Source organism: Monodelphis domestica, chromosome 3 (genome assembly GCF_027887165.1).
Source record: "Monodelphis domestica isolate mMonDom1 chromosome 3, mMonDom1.pri, whole genome shotgun sequence".
NCBI lineage: Eukaryota > Metazoa > Chordata > Mammalia > Didelphimorphia > Didelphidae > Monodelphis > Monodelphis domestica.
This window is the reverse complement of record NC_077229.1, coordinates 200,860,088-200,879,698: the sequence shown is the minus strand read 5'-3', so window position 1 is coordinate 200,879,698 and position 19,611 is coordinate 200,860,088.

Genomic DNA, 19,611 nt, shown 5'->3' with positions numbered 1-19,611 from the left:
CCTTTTATCAGGATGTAATTACCTTTCCTATCTCCTTTAATCAGGTCTATTTTTCCTTTTGCTTTCTCAGATATCTTAATTGGGACTCCTACCTTCTTTTTCTCAGTTGATGCCCAATAGATTTTGTTCCAATCTTTTACCTTTACCCTGGTTGTGTCTACCTGACTCAATTGTGTTTCTTGTTGACAGCATATGGTAGGATTTTGTTTTCTAATCCACTCTGTTATTTGCTTCCATTTTATGGATGAGTTCATCCCGTTCACATTCTGAGTTATTATTACTACTTGTGTATTCCCCATCATTTTGATTCCCTATCCTAGTCCCTCCCTTTCTTCTTTCACTATTTCCTTTTAAACCAGTGGTTTGCTTTTAATCAGTCCCCCTAACCCCCATGCTTATTTTAGTTCCCTTTCTGCCCCATCTCTTTTTTGTTCCTCTCTTATTATTTTTTAGGGTCTATTAAATTCTCCATCTTGCCTCTTTCCCTATTTTTTGTACTCCTTTCCACCTTCGTTTTTCCTCTCAACTTCCCTGAAAGGTAAGATAGAATTCAATACTGTAATTAATCTAGATAGTCTTCCTTCTAAGAATTGATTCCACTGAGAGTAAGATTTAAGCATTACTTATTAGTCCTCTCTTCCTCTCCTTCTTATAATAGTATTCTTCCCCTCCCCTTCCCATGCAACTCTTAATGTGGTATAAATTATCCTATATTTCTTATTCCTTTAAGTTTCTCTTGTTGCCATCTTCTATTCCCACATTGTATTTTTTATATATAAAATCTTAAACCACTTAGTACCCCAAACTCTATCTATGAATAATTATTATTCTAATTAATAATATAGTGAATTTAGTTATTGAGAGTTACAAATAACATGTTTCCATATAGGAATATAAAGAATGTGACCTAACTGAAGCACTTAAATTTTTTCCCCTATCTTTTTTGTTTATCTTTTCATTATTCTTTTGATTTTTGTATTTGGACATTAAATTTACTGTTTTGTTCTGGTCTTTTCTTTACAAATACTTGGAATTCCTCAATTCTTTTAAATTCTCATACTTTCCCCTCGAAGTATATAGTCAGTTTTGGTAGGTTCATGATCCTTGGTTGTAGACCCAATTCTCTTGCCTTTTTGAATATCATATTCCAAGCCTTGTCTTCCTTTAGTGTGGAGGATTCCAGATTCTGTATAATCCTGATTAGTGCTATTTGATATCTGAATTATTTCTTTATGACTTCTTACAATGTTATCTCTTAGTTTGAAAGCTCTTGAATTTGGTAATTATATATCTGGGTGTTGTCTTTTGAGGATTTTATGTAGTGGGTGATCTATAGGCACATTTAATGTCTATTTTGCCCTCCTGTTCAAGAATATCAGGGTAGTTTTCTTGGATAACTTCTTGAAATATGATGTCAAGGTTTCTGTTTATTTCTAGGTTTTCAGGTAGACATATAATTCTCAAATTGTCTCTGTTGGACCTGTTTTCCAGGTCAATCATCTTCTCAATGAGATATTTCATGTTTCCTTCTATTTTGTCATTCTTTTATCTTTGCTTTCTCAAATCTTGCTTTCTTGTGAGATCATTGCCTTCTACTTGCCCAATTCTAGTTTTTAATGACTGGTTTTCAGCTAAGATCTTTTGATTTTCCTTTTAGGTTTGGTCTATCCTGCTTTTCAGAGCTTCTAGGAGGTCAATTCTAGTCTCCAATTTGCTTATCATTTCATTTGATGTCTGGGTTTCTTTTTCCAAGTGGAAAAACTTATTTTGTTTTAATTATTTCCCTTTTTTTCTCTTATCTTTGCCATTTGTTTCTCAAATTTGTATTTGATTTCCTGGAAAGGTTGTTATTGATCTACATTTTTTGAATATTTGGATGTATTAGCTTGTTTGTTGCCCTCTGCTGTCTCCTCTGTAGTCTACTGCTTTTCTCCATGGAAGTTATCCAGGGTCAGAGGCTTTTTGTTACTCTTTTTTTTGGTAGTTGTAGATTGTAGTTTTGGGGTAATGGTGGCCATTGCAGTGTTAGTTTTTTTTCCTCCCTTTCCATCCAGAAGTCTGAGTGAGGAGGGTAGGCAGGTCTCTGTGTATTGAGCTACATAGTGGTTTTTGCCCTATAATATTTTTCAGTCTCCTCAGTGTCTGATGTGAGCAGCCCCTCTCTGCCCTCTCTGTGTCCAAGATCCTCATTCTTCAGCCTCCTGGGGTCCCAGGTCTCTCTGCTCTCATTGGTAAGTCTGTGGCATCCTCAGCTAGCCTCCCTGAGAACTTGGAGATTTCCCAGTGCTTGCTCTGACTCTAGTGATATATATGGAGTGGAGGAGGGGAGATCAGCTTGGACTTTATTAAGAGTAATTTTACCCCTTATAGCATAGAAATGCCCAAACCCTGCCTACATCAAAGGCTATACCCTACTGTAGAGTGTCTTTGCTTATCTTATTTTTGATTTTTGTCCTTTTGAGGCATGTTATATTGGTCAGTGCTATAATACCTGCAGATATACTGGAGTCTCTTTGGGCCACATATTCTTCTGATGTAGGTTTACTTAAGCCAGCTATTTCTGTGCAGATAAAAACTAAATGTAGCCCACCTCCTTCCATTCCTCAGTATCTCCTCTCAAAAGAGTCAATTGAGAGTATTACCCCAGTAATAAACTCATTAATTGAGCAGAAAATAATAATCCCTTGTAAATATGGATACAATTCACCCATGCTGCCCATTAAAAAACCAAAAATAGGGCCTGATGGCAAGCACCTCTATAGATTTGTATAGGATCTGAGGGCTGTGAACAACAATATTATAAAAAGACACTCCATAGTTTCCAACATACATGTGATTATTTCTTCTATTTCTAGCACAGCTACATACATTACAATAGTATATTTGTGTCCAGCCTTTTTTTCCCCATACCCATACATGAGTACTCCAGGCATATCTTTGCTTTCACCTAGAAGGGCTCTAACATTATATTTAGTTGGCTGCCACAAGGGTTCATGGAAAGCCCAAGTTTATTTGCACAAATGTTGAGCCAAGACACAGATAATGTAACATTTAAAAATAGCAAATTAACCAAATACATAGATAATCTATTCTTGGCCTCAACAGACGCAGAAGCATGTCAGGAAGATAGTAAACACCTTCTTTTGGAAGTACACAAAATAGGGTATAAGATCTCAAAGAACAACGTTCAATGGTTTCTTCCTAAAGTAGAATATTTGGGGTTCATCCTGACTGCAGGTACCCACTCTACTTCTCCCAAACGAATTGAAAATATTGAAAATTTAAGTGTTCCTACCACTAAGAAACAGTTGAGAGCAATTTTAGGAGCGACAGGGTTTTGTAGACAATGGATTCCTTGCTATGGGGAAATTGCTAAACCCCTTATAGAACTAACAAGGGATTCGGTCCCTGAACCACATAAATTATAGCCAGTACATCTGTCAGCTCTGTCAGATCTTAAACAGGCTTTCCTGTCTGTCCCTACTCTAGGAATCCCAGATTACAAAAAGCCATTTATGTTGTATGAACATCAGTGAAGAGGAGTAGCTTCAGGTGTTTTAACTCTGACTTTGGGACCTCCTCAGCACCCAATTGCTTATTATTCTATCCAACTGGACCCAGTAGCATCAGGAGCACCACCATGTCTTAGAGGAGTAGCTGCTACAGCCTTACTAGTGGCAAAAACTGTTGATCTAGTTTTGGGATGCCCATTAACAATTATGTTCCCACATGACATAGAAGCATTGTTGCTAAGTCATAGAACACAGGCATTTTTGGGTCAGCAAATTACAATATATGAAATAACCTTGTTAAATAGCAAAAACAAACATCACCTTGAAACTCTATACAACTCTTAACCCTGCCACCATGCTTCCAGATTTACCAGTTTCAGGAAAAATCATTACACAGTTGTGAAACACTAGTGTCCATGGCAGAAAAACCTTGAGATAATCTCTTGGACACTCCCTTAGACAATCCAGATTTGATTTTATTTACTGATGGTTCCTAGTTTATAAGGGATGGCATATGCTACACTGGAGCTGTTGTAGCCACAGAATTTGCCACTGAGTGGTCGGCTTCACTGCTCTCCAATTTTAGCACTCAATGTGCAAAACTCATAGCTCTGAAACACACCTGTATAATTGCCAAGTATAAAAAGGCGACAATTTATATGGATTCTAGATATACTTTTGGTATTTGTCACTCAGTCGGGATGCTATGGCTCCAGAGAAGATTTTTAACCTCAGCTGGAAAATCTATAGCTAATGCAGAAATTATTAATGAATTTCTTTCTGCTCTTCAGCTGCCTGAAGCCCTAGCTGTACTTCATTGTTCTTCACATACAGGTGGCACTGACCTTGTCTCTAGGGGAAATGATCGAGCAAATGTCACTACAAAACTAGCAGCCATAGAAGGGCCTGAATAAATTTTAACATTAACAACCATTGATGACTTAAATTTATCACTTTCCTATAAAGAAAAGGAAATGAAAAATGGAAGCAAAAATTGAAAACAAAACTGATTAATGGAATATGGGTGTCATGTGAAGGAAAACCCCTGCTTCCTAGAAGTTTCTATCACCAAATCTGCCAATCTATTCATAAAAATAGTCACTTTGGTACCCAGGGCATAGTGGACTCTGTTAAGAGAGTATGGATAGCCCCAGGTATAACTACTATAGCCTCTAAATTATGTACAGCCTGCTCTACCTGCCATGCATATAACCAACATGCCTTTCATGGCAAAGCCTTTGGTGGGTGTCCTCTGGCTTACACACCTTTTAAGCACCTACAGATAGATTTCATAACAATGCCGAAGGCTGGACATTATAAATTTTGTCTAGTCATAGTAGATCAACTGACCAGATGGACAGAAGCATTTCCTTCAACCCGAGCCACAACTGCTTTTTTTGTTAAGGTGATTTTAAAAGAAATTATTCCTCCTTGGCCTGCCAGCATGTATTGATTCAGATAGAGGAAGTCATTTTACTGATTCTGTCCTAAATCAGATACATTCTTGCTTGGAAATAACTCTCAAATTTCATGTACCATATCATCCCCAGAGCTCAGACCAAGTTGAATGAATGCACTGAGACCCATTTACAATGGCCTGAAATCCTCCCTCTGGTCCTATTTTATCTTAGAAGCAGGCCTAGAGGAGGCCTACACATCTTACCATTTGAGATGCTTTTTAACATCCATCTATACAGGCTAAATCTTTCTTTCCAGCATATACATCACTATTAGGGGGAGATACTACTATTGCTTCCTATATACAGGAATTCCAGCACAAACTGCATGAACTCCATGAATCTGAAGCTGCCATACAATACAGACCACTAGACTTTTCACTTCATGACCTGAACGCAGGAGACAAGGTGTATATTAAGAATGTCCAGCATACTGGAACAACTCAGCCTTCCTGAGAAGGGCCATTCCAAATATTATTAACTATTCCAATGTCTATAAAGATTGGAGAGAAGGACTCTTGGATTCATTGCTCACATGTAAAGAGAGCATCTTCTGTTGAGACTGATTGACTGTACCCTATCACATTGGAGATAATAAACCATTGACAAGTGGATGCTGTTTTTCGAGGACATATTGAATTCCTGAATTTTCCCTTATTTTTAATATTGCTTTTCTTTTATTTTTATTAGAATATTTGAATTTTTCCCTTTTTTCTCATTTCTTGTACTAAAGGTACAAGATATTTCCTTGATATTTTTTCTGCAGTAATATAAGTTGTATATTTATTTATTTATTTACTTGCTATAATATGAATAGTGCCAACAAGAGCACACAGGAAAAACTAGTGCAAGACTCGAGGTTGTGACTCTTGACATATGTTAAGTTGTAGGACTTCCTTGTACCCACGCTCTTTGTGAAATACTCAGACAAGTACCAAAGTTTGACTATCATCCTGGCTCCCCATATCCCTGATTATGACAAAAAATCAGACCAGGGAATGATACTTCCCTATCAAAATAAAATTCTAGTTCTTTTTTTTTCTTATAGTATAGCAACTTCCTATAGTTTTGGTTGCAAATGGGTAAGTGAAATGTTATTGCATTCTGTCCTACAGAATTGTGGAATAGAATTTTATTGAACCCTAATACAAAGGCCTATTATGAATTCATTCTTGCTTACGCAACATTTTATAAAAAAAGGTTTTGGTATTTTTATTCTGATTTTGAATTTTTTTCTTCCTACCAAAATTTTAACTTTCTTCTAATTTTTCTTTCTTTATATTTTTTTGTGGGGTTTTGTTTTGTTTTTCTCTTCTTTTTGATAATTGACTCATACACCCCCATAACTCAACATTACATCCTGAGCTGAACTGCATGTTTTTTAGCTCCCACTTTAGGGGGGATTGTATTTTAATAAAAATCCAAGATTTTGAAATTTTCTTCAAGAAAGAATCTTCAAGGAAGAAGCTTGCTAACTCCTAAATTCAGAGAATGAACTGTTGCAGAAAGATGCCAGAAAACTTACACTACATCAAGAAGATCCAGAATGAACTTTGAGTGAGGTTCATTGAACTGAAGTTTGATTGAACATTTATTTGAATGTATAGTCCTATACCAAAAGGGGACTGCCCCCCAATTGGTTTTTGTCAATGTACCCAGCAAACATTGATTTTGCTGTCTGTCTTTCTTCTATTTCCCTCTTCTAACTATTGTGATTTCCTCTTAGAAGTTGAAATTATGTATGCACCTGCAGTTAGAAAATTTGATGGTGTAGGATGATTATGTTTAGTGATCAATTGGGGAGACTAGTCTCCCAATCATCATCAAGAGTAATTGTGAACTTTAGATTACTCCAACCTACTTAGTCTGACAAAAATCATGAAATTGTGAACTTTAGATTACTCCACCCTACTTAGTCTAACAAAATCAGGAATGTCTACACCCATATTTAATGATTAATTATCTAGGAGGATGGCCTATGGTAGACATGTGCTAGCAAATGACAAATCAGAAACAACTGACAGATCTAAGTCAAGACTAAGATATCATTGGTACATGTGAGACACAGGAAAGTGATGTAAAACCATCTATATATTTCTCATCACTTCCTCTCTCCAGCCTCTTTGACTGTGGAGAGATGGCTGGTGGCAGCTTGCTGAGAGTGTCGGCATCTTGGCGTGGTGGCTGCTATTGTCCAGGTTTAGCGGTGAGTTTTCCTTGATACCATACTGGAAGAAGCCTAGTAACCTAGTTCAGGTGAGGCTCTTCTCTGAGATCTCTCAGAGTTTAGGCTGATTTTTCTCTCCTTTGCCTTCCAAACACTATTCTCTTAGAGAAATCCTCTAATCTTCAAGGACCTTGTGGCAGAGGACTTTGAACTCACCTGGCACAAACGAGGCAAGAGAAATCCTATACTTTTCCCTCTCTCTTCTCCTTGATTTCTTCCCTATACATTGATTAAACCACCATATATTTCCAAACTGACTTGGGTATTTTTTTTGGGGGGGGTATCCCCTGGCAATCAAAAATCAAACTTAAATTAGGTCACAACTCTAAATTATCCTTACAGTCATGAGGAGAAGAAGACCCTTGCTTCTACTCTGTGGCCATCTTAGCCCAGAAGTCCATCTTCACTTTTAAAGAACATACATTTCATAAACATTTTTATATGTAAATAAAAAATTTTTGATCTCCAAATTCTTACTCTTCCTACCAACCCTCCCCTCTTCTTAAGATAGCAAAAAAGTTAATATCAATTATATGTATGAAGTTATAGGAAATATATTTTCATATTAGCTATGATGCAAAAGAAAAATGGAAAATAAAACAAGATAAATAATGTTTAAAGAAGCATGCTTCAATTGGCATTTAGAGTTCATTAGTTCTCTCTCTTGAAATGGCTAACATTTTTCACTATGGAATAATTGGGATTGTTTTGGATAATTTTCTTCATTAGAGAAGGTGATTATTTTTACTGTTATTTACTATTACTGTACACAATGTTTTCCTGGTTCTACTCATGTCACTTTGCATATATCCAAATTTTTTTCTGAATCCATCCTGCTCATCATTTCTTTGGAGGTAAACATTCTCAAGTTAATCTTCAAATAGTAAAGCTATTGATGCATGTAGTATTCTTTTCGTTCTAATCATTTCACTTTTCATTATCTCATATAGTTCTTTCTAAGTTTTAAAAAAATTATTCTGTTCATTTATTATGGTGTGCTGGTAATTTGTTTTGCCATTTCCCAGTTGGTGACATTACCTCAATTTCTAATTCCTTGCCACCACAGAGAGCTGCTATAAATATTTTGGAGCATATGAGTTCTTTTCTTTTTTTCCCTATTCTACTTGGAAAATAGATCAGGTCATGGTATTGATGGGTCTAAGGAAATGTTCTCTAGGCATAATTTCAAATTGTTTTCCAAACTGTTTGCATCAGTTTACAGTTCTATCAGCAGTGTTTTAGTGTTCTTACTTTTCCACATTATCATCCCATTTTATATTTTACCCTTTTATAATTTTAGTTGACCTGACAGGTGTGAAATGATAACCTTAGAATTGTTTTGTTTTGCATTTTCCTAATCATAGTGATTTAGAGATTTTTTTCATGCCTCTAAATGTGGCTTTTATTTCATCTGAAAACTATTCATTTCTTTTGCTCATTTGTCAGTTCAGAGATGAATCTTAATCCAATAAATCTGACAAAGTTCTTTACATATTTTAGTTATGAGATGTCTATTCTAGAGACTGCCTATAAAAATGATTTCACAGTTTTTTGTTTTCCTTCTAATCATAACACCTTCCTTGACCTGTTTTATTTCTAATCTTTTATTTATACAAACATTTCAATTTAATGTTCTCAAAATTATATTTCACATCTCACAATGCTTTCCATCTCTTGATTACTCATAAATTCCTCTACTATCTATAAGTATGATTGCTAATATGTTCCTTGTTTTGCTAATTTGCTTATGATAACCTTTTTATGTCTGAATCATGTACCTATTTTGATCATATCTTAGAAAATGGTATAAGATACTAATTTATACTTAGTTTCCACAAAACTACTTTCTGACTGTCCTAGCAATTTTTAATCAAATAGTGATATTTTTATCCCAATATCTTGGATCTAGATTTTTTTAAAAATACAGTACTACTACAATATTTTACTATTATTTGTTGTATGTCTATTCTATTTCTCTGATATCCCTTCCTAGTCATAGCCAGAACCAAATAGTTTAGATAATAATTGTTTTAAAATGCATTTTAAAACCTGGTGCTGTTAGACCTCCATTTTTCATATTTTTTATTAATTATTTTTATGTTCTTGGTCTTTTGTTCTTCCAAATGAATTTGAACCTCTCCTTTCACATCCAATTAAAGTTCAAAATCATATTTTGGATCAACTGCATAGGCCACAAGCCCTGTGACCCATGCTAAATCACACAAACTTATGCAGATGCACACTAGTTGTGTTATCCAGAAGGGGGTGGGGATGAGGAAGAATTTTTCTCACAAAATCCCTCCTTCTATTCTTTGGGAGACCAGCATGTTAAAATCTCCTTACTTGGGGTTTCTGGGAGATTAACATGTCAAGTCTCCCCAATGAATTATGAATTATTCTACCTATGTTCCTTATAATTCTAAAGATTTTCTTACTAGGCATATATAAAATATTGCACCTTACATAGATGGAATTACAAAAATTTGGAGAATAAGAAAAAAAAGAAAAGAAAAAAGGAGAAGGAAAACAAAAATGATTGATAGTTGCATTAACAAAAAGTCAATTAGGGAGCACTCCCCTTTGGCATAAGAGTTTACATTCAGAATAAATAATAGGTTCAACCCCCTTCAGTTCAATTCATTATATCCCAAAATTCATTCTGGATCTCTTGATGTAGTTTGCGGTTTCTGTAGGCATCTTTATGAAACTTTCTCCAAAAGATCCAATCTTTTGATTTGGGGTATTGATGATTTTCTCTCCCTAAAATTGTTTTAAAAGATCTTAAACCTTGAATTTTAGTATAATTACAGGATCTCCCCTTAGGAGGGTGTGACCAACACTAGAATCACCCAAGGATACATGGCTGAGTTATGAGGTATATGAAACAATTCTTAAAACCCCAAACCCTAAAACCAAATAGAAGAGAAAAAATTAAATCTGGGTAAAAATATATATCAAAATCCTATGTGTAGGGGTAAGCTGGGTAGCTCAGTGTAATGAGACCCAGACCTAGAGATGGGAGGTCCTATGTTCAAATCTGGCCTCATACACTTCCCAGCTATGTGACCCTGGGAAAGTCACTTAACCCCCATTGCCTAGCCCTTATCACTCTTCTGCCTTGGAATCAATACACAGTATTTATTAAAAGACAGGAGGTAAGGGTTAAAAAAAAGCCTATGTGTATAAAATTACAAGTAAAATAAAATAACAGGTCCTTGAATCACTAGAAAGACTCAATTAAAGGGACTTATGCCCTACAAATCTGCAGGACAATTGCAGCAATAGTGTACTTACCCATTGGCAGCCAGGACTATGGAAAATTGTTATACAATAAAAGAGAAGGAACTAGTATCTGAGGTAAAAAGGAAAATATGATTCCCTGGTTTGATTTTACCTTCAATCTCAGGCTGAGGTCCAACATCTGAATTTATTAAATAGACACTTCCTAGAACCTCTAACAAGTCCTCTGTCTTGGCATAGTTCCTCATCAATCCAACAGGGATTTTTGGTCTTCTTGACCTTGTGCTTCTTTGAACTGGGTAGTAGCTCTTTAGTAATCTCTTCTTCTGAAATCAGGCACAAATATTAGTTAAAGTCCCATAATACTTAACAATTGATGGCAGGTTTCCATAGTCTAAAGATTTTGGGTATGCATTAGTATTAGGTCTAATAGACATTGTAAATTTATCTTTCAAAGTCAAAAACATTAATACTTATTCCATCTACTCAAGTACAAAAAGATAAAAAGAGGGGAGAAATGAAATATTCTATTGAAAATATAAAGAAACACAATAATAAAAATTTCAGGAATTCATATTGCACATCCTTTTTGACAATGGGGCAGTCAAACAGAGACACAGCAAAAGAATTTCTCACTCAAAAGCAAGCTCTATTTCCTTTCTAAATTGGCCATGATCCATGGTGCAAGTGTATGTAAGTTTTTCATTAGGTAAAAGCTTGTTATAAACAGTAGTAACATATAGCTAATAACCAAAGCATACTAACTGAGCATAACATTGTATAATGGAACTTCTCAGATTAGATTAATATGTAAACTTATGTAAGAAATTAAATTTATATTTTATGTTAATATGAGAATTCTATAGTAATATTGTGGTTGCCAATTTAAAGATATCATAATAAATCAAAAATGACTTTTAGTAGTTTTATTTGCAAAGAGGTAGAAAGAGTGAAAGTGGGAAAAGGTATCGGTGTCTTCCACTAGAGTTCCACCAATACATCCTCCTCCAAAGCCAAGGCAGGGATCTCCAGAACCAATCTCTCCAAAAGCCAGGAAGAAAAGGCCAGCTATTCACCGACCTAAGATGAGCTCCAAAGGAGAATACTAAAGGCCAAGTCCCAAGGTGAAGTCCTCCAACACTGAAGTCCAAAAGAGAAGATACAGGAAGCTGTCCAAAAGCCAAGGTCGAAGGTCCCTTGGACAGGAAGTTCAGGACATTTTATAATTCTTTTTCCACATCACTTCATGTCCCTTCTTCCATGTTACAGGAACCAGTTGCAGTCTTTCAATTTACCTAGCACTGCCCAGAGGCAGGGCAGTGGCTTCTGGAGTTGTCACCCACTTTAGCCAATAATTCTCTTACTTAGTGTTAAGTAGGAGTGTTTAAGTTTTTGACCAATTAATTTAAAAGTTGTTGATTGATAGACAAAGATAGTTTGATTCACTCTTCACACTTAAAACCAATACTAAATCTAAAAAACCCCAAACAGAAAATACAATATTTTGTGACAAGATAGTTATTCAGTGTCAGTAGAGAGTACCCATTTTACATGTGAGCAAGGAGTCCAAGAGTTGTTTTCTCCAATTTTGATAGCTGTTCAAGCAATTTGCTGGAAATTACTTATATATACCTTGTCTCCTGGATATAAATCTATATTCAAGATTGCTTTGCATAGACTTATCTACTACATGGTGGGGAACAGATAGAAACAGCATCAATAAGGCAGTGAGGTCTGAAAAGGCTAAAAATTCACCTCCAGACTCTTTGATGCCCCTTCACTTCTTGAGTACCATTATACAGCTAGATTGGCAACATCATTGGCCACTCTTCTGGCAGTACCTCTGGCCATCCCTCTGGTCACTCCAACCATTTCTCTGTGGTACCTCACAGTGATTACAGATGCCTTGTCACAGTGAATTATGGTCTGAGATCTAATTTTCCCTATTACAATCACTACTTCTGTTAGAGGATCTGTTGTTGTTGTTGTTGTTTTTGCTATATTCTATTTTCTTGGGTTTTTTTTCTACAATCCATAGCCACATGACCTGCCTTCCCACAAAAAAAGGAAGTCTTTGGTTGCCTTACATATTCCTTTAAAAGAGCTATGACCTCTGTCTGTATTATAGCTCTTTTTTACTTGTTGCTTTAATTAAACTATTTCCTTTATTTCTCTTCTAATTTAGCTTTTTCCTTCTTTAATCTCACCATTAATTCAGCTTCCTCTCTGTTTTATTTTTTATGCCCCTCAAAGACTGATATCCTCATTAATTTATCAATGTCCATAGTGGATCAGTCAAGAAAATTTTCTCAACATATTTCTTAATATCTTGTGAGCAGTTATTTATAAAATGCTTCCTCATATTTCTAAAATTTTTTCCCTAGAAAGATCCAGGTGAAGATATGTACATCCTAGTTCAATTAGTCTATTCATGAACTGAGATGGTCTCTCATTTTCTTTCTGTCTCAAGTCTTCAAATTTAGTTTAATTACTTGGCCTGTCATAGCAAGCTCTTATTCCCTTCAATAAAACATTCCTAGGGGACTGTCAGATAAGCTTAGTGGCAGTCTAGACGTGGGATGCTTCCTCTCCTCAGACCCACCAAGATAGACTACCTCAAAAGATCCAAAAAAACATTTTCATAAGAATGAAGAGACTCTACAGCAGGGAGCATCATTGAAGGTACTTGGGGTTTGGGCATTTCCACACTATAAGGGGGTGAAAAGGCTCCCACCCAAGCTGCTCTACCCTCTCCCACACCACCTATGGAGCCAGAATCAGAGCTAGCGTGCGCTGGAATCAGTGAGTGAGCGAGGGGCACCTCTGGAGTGAACAAGTGGCACCTCTAGGTCTTGGGAGGTGACTAAGAACACCAAGGACCTACCCCTGAGAGCAGTTACAACCAAAACCCTGGTGGGCAGGGGAGCACAGACCATGAGCACCCCTGGGAAGGTCGTGCAGCTGTGGAGATTCGAGAGATTGCCTCAGTCAAAATCTTTGCTCCTTAACTCCATACACAGAGAGCTTTCCCAGTTCACTCAGATTTCTGACTAAAAAGGGAAGGTAAATCTTCCACAGTGATGGCTAATGGTGCACAGGAGCCCCAAACTCTTTCCATAAAAAGCAAAAAAAAAATAGGCAGTGACCCTCGAAAATTTTTATGGAGGAAAAACCCAGACTACAAAGGATATACAGGAGGAAATTCAAACAAAAACAAAACCTTCTTAAAAATGGAAATTGTCCACAAGCTCTGGAAGAATTTAAATTGGAGCTTATCAAAAAGATGGAAGCCTTCTGGCAAGATAAGTGGGAGTGGTTCAAAAAGAAAATAAAAAAATATATAGCACAAAACCAAAAAATTATAGCAGAAAATAAAAAAGTTAAAGGAGAAAACCAGGCCTCAAGGACCAGAATTGAGCAACTGGAAACCAACAATCTTGCAAAACAGGAAGAATGAATAAAGCAAAGTTGAATGACTGACAAAATAGAAGAAAACATAAAGTATCTCACTGACAATGTTACAGATCAGGAAAACAGAGGAAGGAGAGACAATTTGAGAATCATTGGTCTACCTGAAAAGCCAGAATATTTGTGAATTTTTGGAAGGATGTGGATCAGAATCAAATAAGATGAAAAGGCATGGATAAGTTGTTACTTGTATCAGTCAAATCAAATCTGCATTTATTAAGCATCTTCTATGAGCGAGTCTTTAGAGTTTCCCTTGGACAGCAAGGAGACTAAATCATTCAATATTTAAAGAAGTTAATTGATAATATTCATTTGGATAACAAATACTGAAGCTGAAGATTTTAAATATCTTGCCCACATAATAAGAAGAAAAGATTCATTGAAAAAGCCTCTGATGTTGGAAAGACTGAAGACAAAAGAAGAAAGGCATGGCAAAGGATGAGATGGAAATACATGGAAGTACTGAACATAGGCCTCAAGATAAAGTGGATGGAGAATGGCCTGTTTTGCTATGGCCCGTGGAATCTTGAAAAGTCTGTATACGACTGTATTCCTGAAAACAAGTGAGTAGGACATTGTGCTGCAGTAGAAAAAGAAATTGGAACTTTCCTCAAATAGCTTATGTATAATATGCAGATGGGGGGGTGAGTAACATGTGCATAGAGAATTTGTTATAGGTGATGATTTGAGTAGGAAGGAGAAGGGGATCAGGGAAAGTTTCTTGTAGGAAATGGTAACTGATTTCAGGATCATTGTTGTTCTACTACAGTTTCTGAATTAATATGTTGAGATACATATTGGATACTTGTTGGAGATTTCTAGCAGGCAGGTGGTAATGTGGGATTGAAATTCACTGGATGAATTAGAGCTAAATTAATTTAGATCCAGGAGTTTACTTTGTAAAGATGAACATTCATTCAAATCAGTGGAGCTTATGAGATTATAATGGGAGATGACATAGATAAAGAAATAATGGGGAAATCAAGAAGTCATTTGTGGAGGTGGAGTCAAGATGGCACCTTAGAAGCAGCAAAAGTTCAGACCTCTGAAAATCCTTCCTTACTGATTACAAACTGAATGCTCCTAGGGGACTGAAATTCAAACTTAACAACAGGACAGAGGAATGGAACCCTCCTTCTGGACTCAAATCAAAAGGTATGCCCCCCCAAAAGCCAGAATCTGAGAACACGTGGGTCTAAGGGGAAGGAAGAAAGAAGGTCACAGGACCCCACACCCCCAACCCAGACTGCTGAGACCCCAGCAGCAGCGGGAACCTCTGGGCTGACAAAGGTGTTGGTTTGGAGGGTCTACCTTGTGAGCAGTGGGGCACCGGGCTCAGAGCATCCAGCACAGTCAGCGGGAAGGAAGCCAGGGAGAGACCGGGGAGCCTGTAGCCCCATGACTGGGTTGTACCATCTGGCTCCAGTCTCACCAGAGGTTTTTGCCTCAGGGCACATCCAGACCAACCCAGTTGAACTTAATCCCATTGGGACTCCTCAGAGCTCAGGGGGGGTGGCAGGACCCCTTCTCCCCTAGAGTGCAGGGTCTCCCGCAAGGACAGGAACCTTGGGTGGGCAAAGGCACTGGGAAATCTTGCAGATAGCAGAGAAGCAGCTGGAGAGAACTGGAGAGAGCCTGGGTGGCACCAGCCATCCAAGAGTCTTCAGCAACAAAGCACATACAGCCCAACCCAGTTGAACTTAATCCAATCAAAAGCTTCCAGAGGACAGGGAAGCTAACATTCCTCCCCTAGAGACTTTACCAAGAAATCTGACAAAGCTCCAAGACGGGAGACTGACAGCCCCAAAAGTAAAAAAAAATGAGGAGCAAGAGCACAGACAAATATGGGGAGCAAAGAAGGGGTAAATTCGAGCAAACAACAGAAAAAAGAAGAAAGAAATTACAATACACAGCTTCTGTACAGGTAATGAGCAAAGAGCAAACAAAACAGAGGGGGAAGGATCAGCAAAGGAAAAATCAGAGATCCCAGTGAATTGGATACAGGCTTTGCAAGAACTTAAAATTCAATTCAAAACACAATTAAGAGCAGCTGAAGACAATTGGGGAAAGAACTTAAAAACTAAGATAAATCATCTGGAAACAGAAAACAGTGTCTTGAAAGCCAAAATCAACCAGGTGGAAAATGAGGCAAAGGAGATGAAAGATGAGGTGAAGAAGATGAAAGATGAGAAAAAGGAGATGAAAGACAAGGTAAAGAGGATGAAAGATGACCTCCAAAGAAAATCAGACCAAAAGGAAAAGGATGACCAAAAATCCAAAGATGAAATCCAGTCTTTAAGTACCAGAATACAACAACTAGAATTAAGTGACCTCACAAGGCAGCAGGATGCTATAAAACAAAACCAAAAGAATAAAAAAAATGAGGAAAATATGAAGCATCTCATTCACGAAACAGAGGATTTAGAAAATCATTCAAGGAGAGACAATTTAAGAATAATTGGTCTACCAGAAGACCATGACAAAAGAAAAAGCCTGGACATCATACTACAGTAAATTATTAAAGAAAATTGCCCCGATATCCTAGAACAAGAGGGAAAAGTGGAGACTGATAGAATCCACAGATCACCTCTTGTACTTAATCCCCAACTGACAACACCAAGGAATGTTATAGACAAATTCAAGAACTATCAGACCAAAGAAAAGATATTACAAGCTGCCAAGAAGAAGTCATTCAGATACCATGGAACCACAGTGAGGATAACACAGGATCTGGCTGCATCCATACTAAAAAAAAGAAAGGCATGGAATATGATATTCTGGAAAACAAAGGAACTAGGTCTACAACCAAGAATCAACTACCCAGCAAAACTGACTATATTCTTACTAGGGAAAGAATGGTCATTCAACAAAATAGAAGAATTTCAAGAATTCATAAAGAAAAGACCAGACCTGCACAGAAAATTTGATGCCCAAGTACAGAACTCAAGAAAATCATCAAAAGGTAATTTAAAAAGGGGGAAAAAAGAAAAACAAAACAAAACAAAACAAATTTAAGAGACTCAATAAGTTAAAATGATATGTATCCCTATAAGAAAAGAGGTCATTGGTAACTCTTAAAAACTGTTGTTATTACCTGGGCAGCAAAAAGAAGTATACTTAGAGGGAACAGCAACAAACTGTATAGGATGAAAGGACAAGACATAAATAGGTATATAGATATATGCATGCAAAAATATATATGCATAAGTATGCATATATATATATAACTAGAGCTTAAAAATAGGTTAATATTAAAAGAAATGGGAAAAGAAACAAATGGGGGTAAAATTATATGTCATAAAGAAGCTCATGGTGGGAGGGGGGAGAACATCAATACACTGGAAGGGTAAAGAGGTCAGAGACAGGAAATACTCAACTTTTACGTGATTTGAAAGTGACTCAAAGAGGGAAAAACAATCCAATCCATTGGGGGCAGAGAATAGATTTGCACCCTATAGGGGAGTAGAAGGGTAACAAATGGTCTGGTGGGGAGGGAAGCAGTACAAGAGAGGGAGGGAGCAGGGGGTTAATTTTAGAAAGACTATAGGGAAAATAAGGGGGGATAAATAGGAAAGGGGTAGAAAGGGAAGTAAAATAAGGGTGGGAACAAGGGGGAATGTTCAAAAGCAAACATTGGTGTAGAAGGAAATAGTGAAAGAAGAAAAGGCATGAAAAGGAGCAGAAATCAAAATGCTGGGAAATACACAGCTAGTAATCATAACTCTGAATGTGAATGGAATGAAATCACCCATAAAACGCAAGTGAATAGCAGAGTGGATTAAAATCCAAAACCCTACCATATGCTGTCTACAAGAAACACATATGAGAAAGGTAGACACACATAGGGTGAAAGTAAGAGGGTGGAACCAAATCTATTGGGCATCAACTGACAAAAAGAAGGCAGGAGTCGCAATCATGATATCTGACAAAGCCAAAGTAAAAATAAATCTAGTTAAAAGAGTCAGGGAAGGTAATTACATCCTGATGAAAGGCAGTATAGACAGTGAGGAAATCTCTGTACTCAACATATATGCACCAAATGGCATAGCATCCAAATTTCTAAAGGAGAAACTAGAGGAGTTCAAGTACGAAATAGATAGAAAATGTATACTAGTGGGATACCTGAACCTTCCTCTACCTGAACTAGATAAATCAAAGCAAAAAATAAATAAGAAAGAGGTAAGAGAAGTGAATGAAATCTTAGAAAAATTAGAGTTAGTAGACATGTGGAGAAAAATAAATAGGGACAAAAAAGAATACACTTTCTTTTCTGCAGCACATGGTACATTCACAAAAACTGACCATGTATTAGGACATAAAAACATTGCAAACAAGTGCAAAAGAGCAGAAATAATAAATGCAACTTTATCAGATCACAATGCAATGAAAATAATAATTAGTAAGGGAACATGGAGAGGTAAATCGAAAATTAATTGGAAATTAAACAATCTCCAAAACCAGTTAGATAAAGAACAAATTTTAGAAACAATTAATAACTTCATTGAAGAAAATGACAGTGATGAGACATCTTTTCAAAACCTATGGGATGCAGCCAAAGCAGTATTCAGGGGAAAAATTATATCCTTGGGTTCATATATTAGCAAATTAAGATGGGCAGAGGGCAATGAATTGGGCATGCAAATTAAAAAAAAAATAGAAAGTGAACAAATTAAAAATCCCCAGATGAAGAGTAAATTAGAGATCTTAAACCTCAAAGGAGAAATTGATAAAATTGAAAGTAAAAGAACTATTGATTTAATAAATAAGACTGGAAGCTGGTACTTTGAAAAAACAAATAAGATAGACAAAGTACTACTCAGTCTAATTAAAAAAGGAAAGAAATAAACCAAATTGACAGTATTCAAAATGAAAAAGGAGACCTCACCTCTAATGAAGAGGAAATTAAGGCAATCATTAAAAACTACTATGCTCAATTATATAGCAACAAATATGGCAATCTAGGTGATATGGATGAATATACCACATATTTTGTTTTATATTTATTTATTTATAAATTTATTTATTTATATATATTTGTTTTAAATTCAAATAATTGAAGAATCCCAACATTAACTAATATCCTATTTTAAAAAATGACACAACATCCTTTAATTTTATTATAGAAAGCAATCAAATTAGACTAGGGTTTAATAAGAAATCAATGCAAGGCAATAGTACTAATAATAAATATATATTTATAATAATTATTATTTTTTAAATTATTATAACTATTTTTGAAATAAAGGATCACTAAATTAGTATATCTAATCAATTAATATTGCATTTAATGAATTTGGTTTAATTTGATTTTATTAATTTAATTCAATTTTATTAATTTTTCTTTTATTTAATTTGATTCAATTTTATTCAATTCAATTTATATATGTTTGATTGTATTTTGTTTTATTTTTTTAATTGTTTTAATTGCCTGCAGTTTTACTTTTAGTTCATAGGTAGCTCTGTACTGGTTTAGACACAGGTGCTGTACATCCTTAACCACAGCCCAGAGCAATGAGCCTCAACCTCCTGCTGGGAAGCTAGAGAGGTGTGGGGTTGAACAGGCAGCATGGGGGACCCCTGGTTTAGGCTAGCACTCCAGTCTTATCCTCACAACCCAAATTGTGGAAGCTCCACCAGGCTGGATTTAGATGGATAGGCTGGGCCTACTGGTCATTGAAGGATTTGGAAGCCACAACCCCAGGGAGGG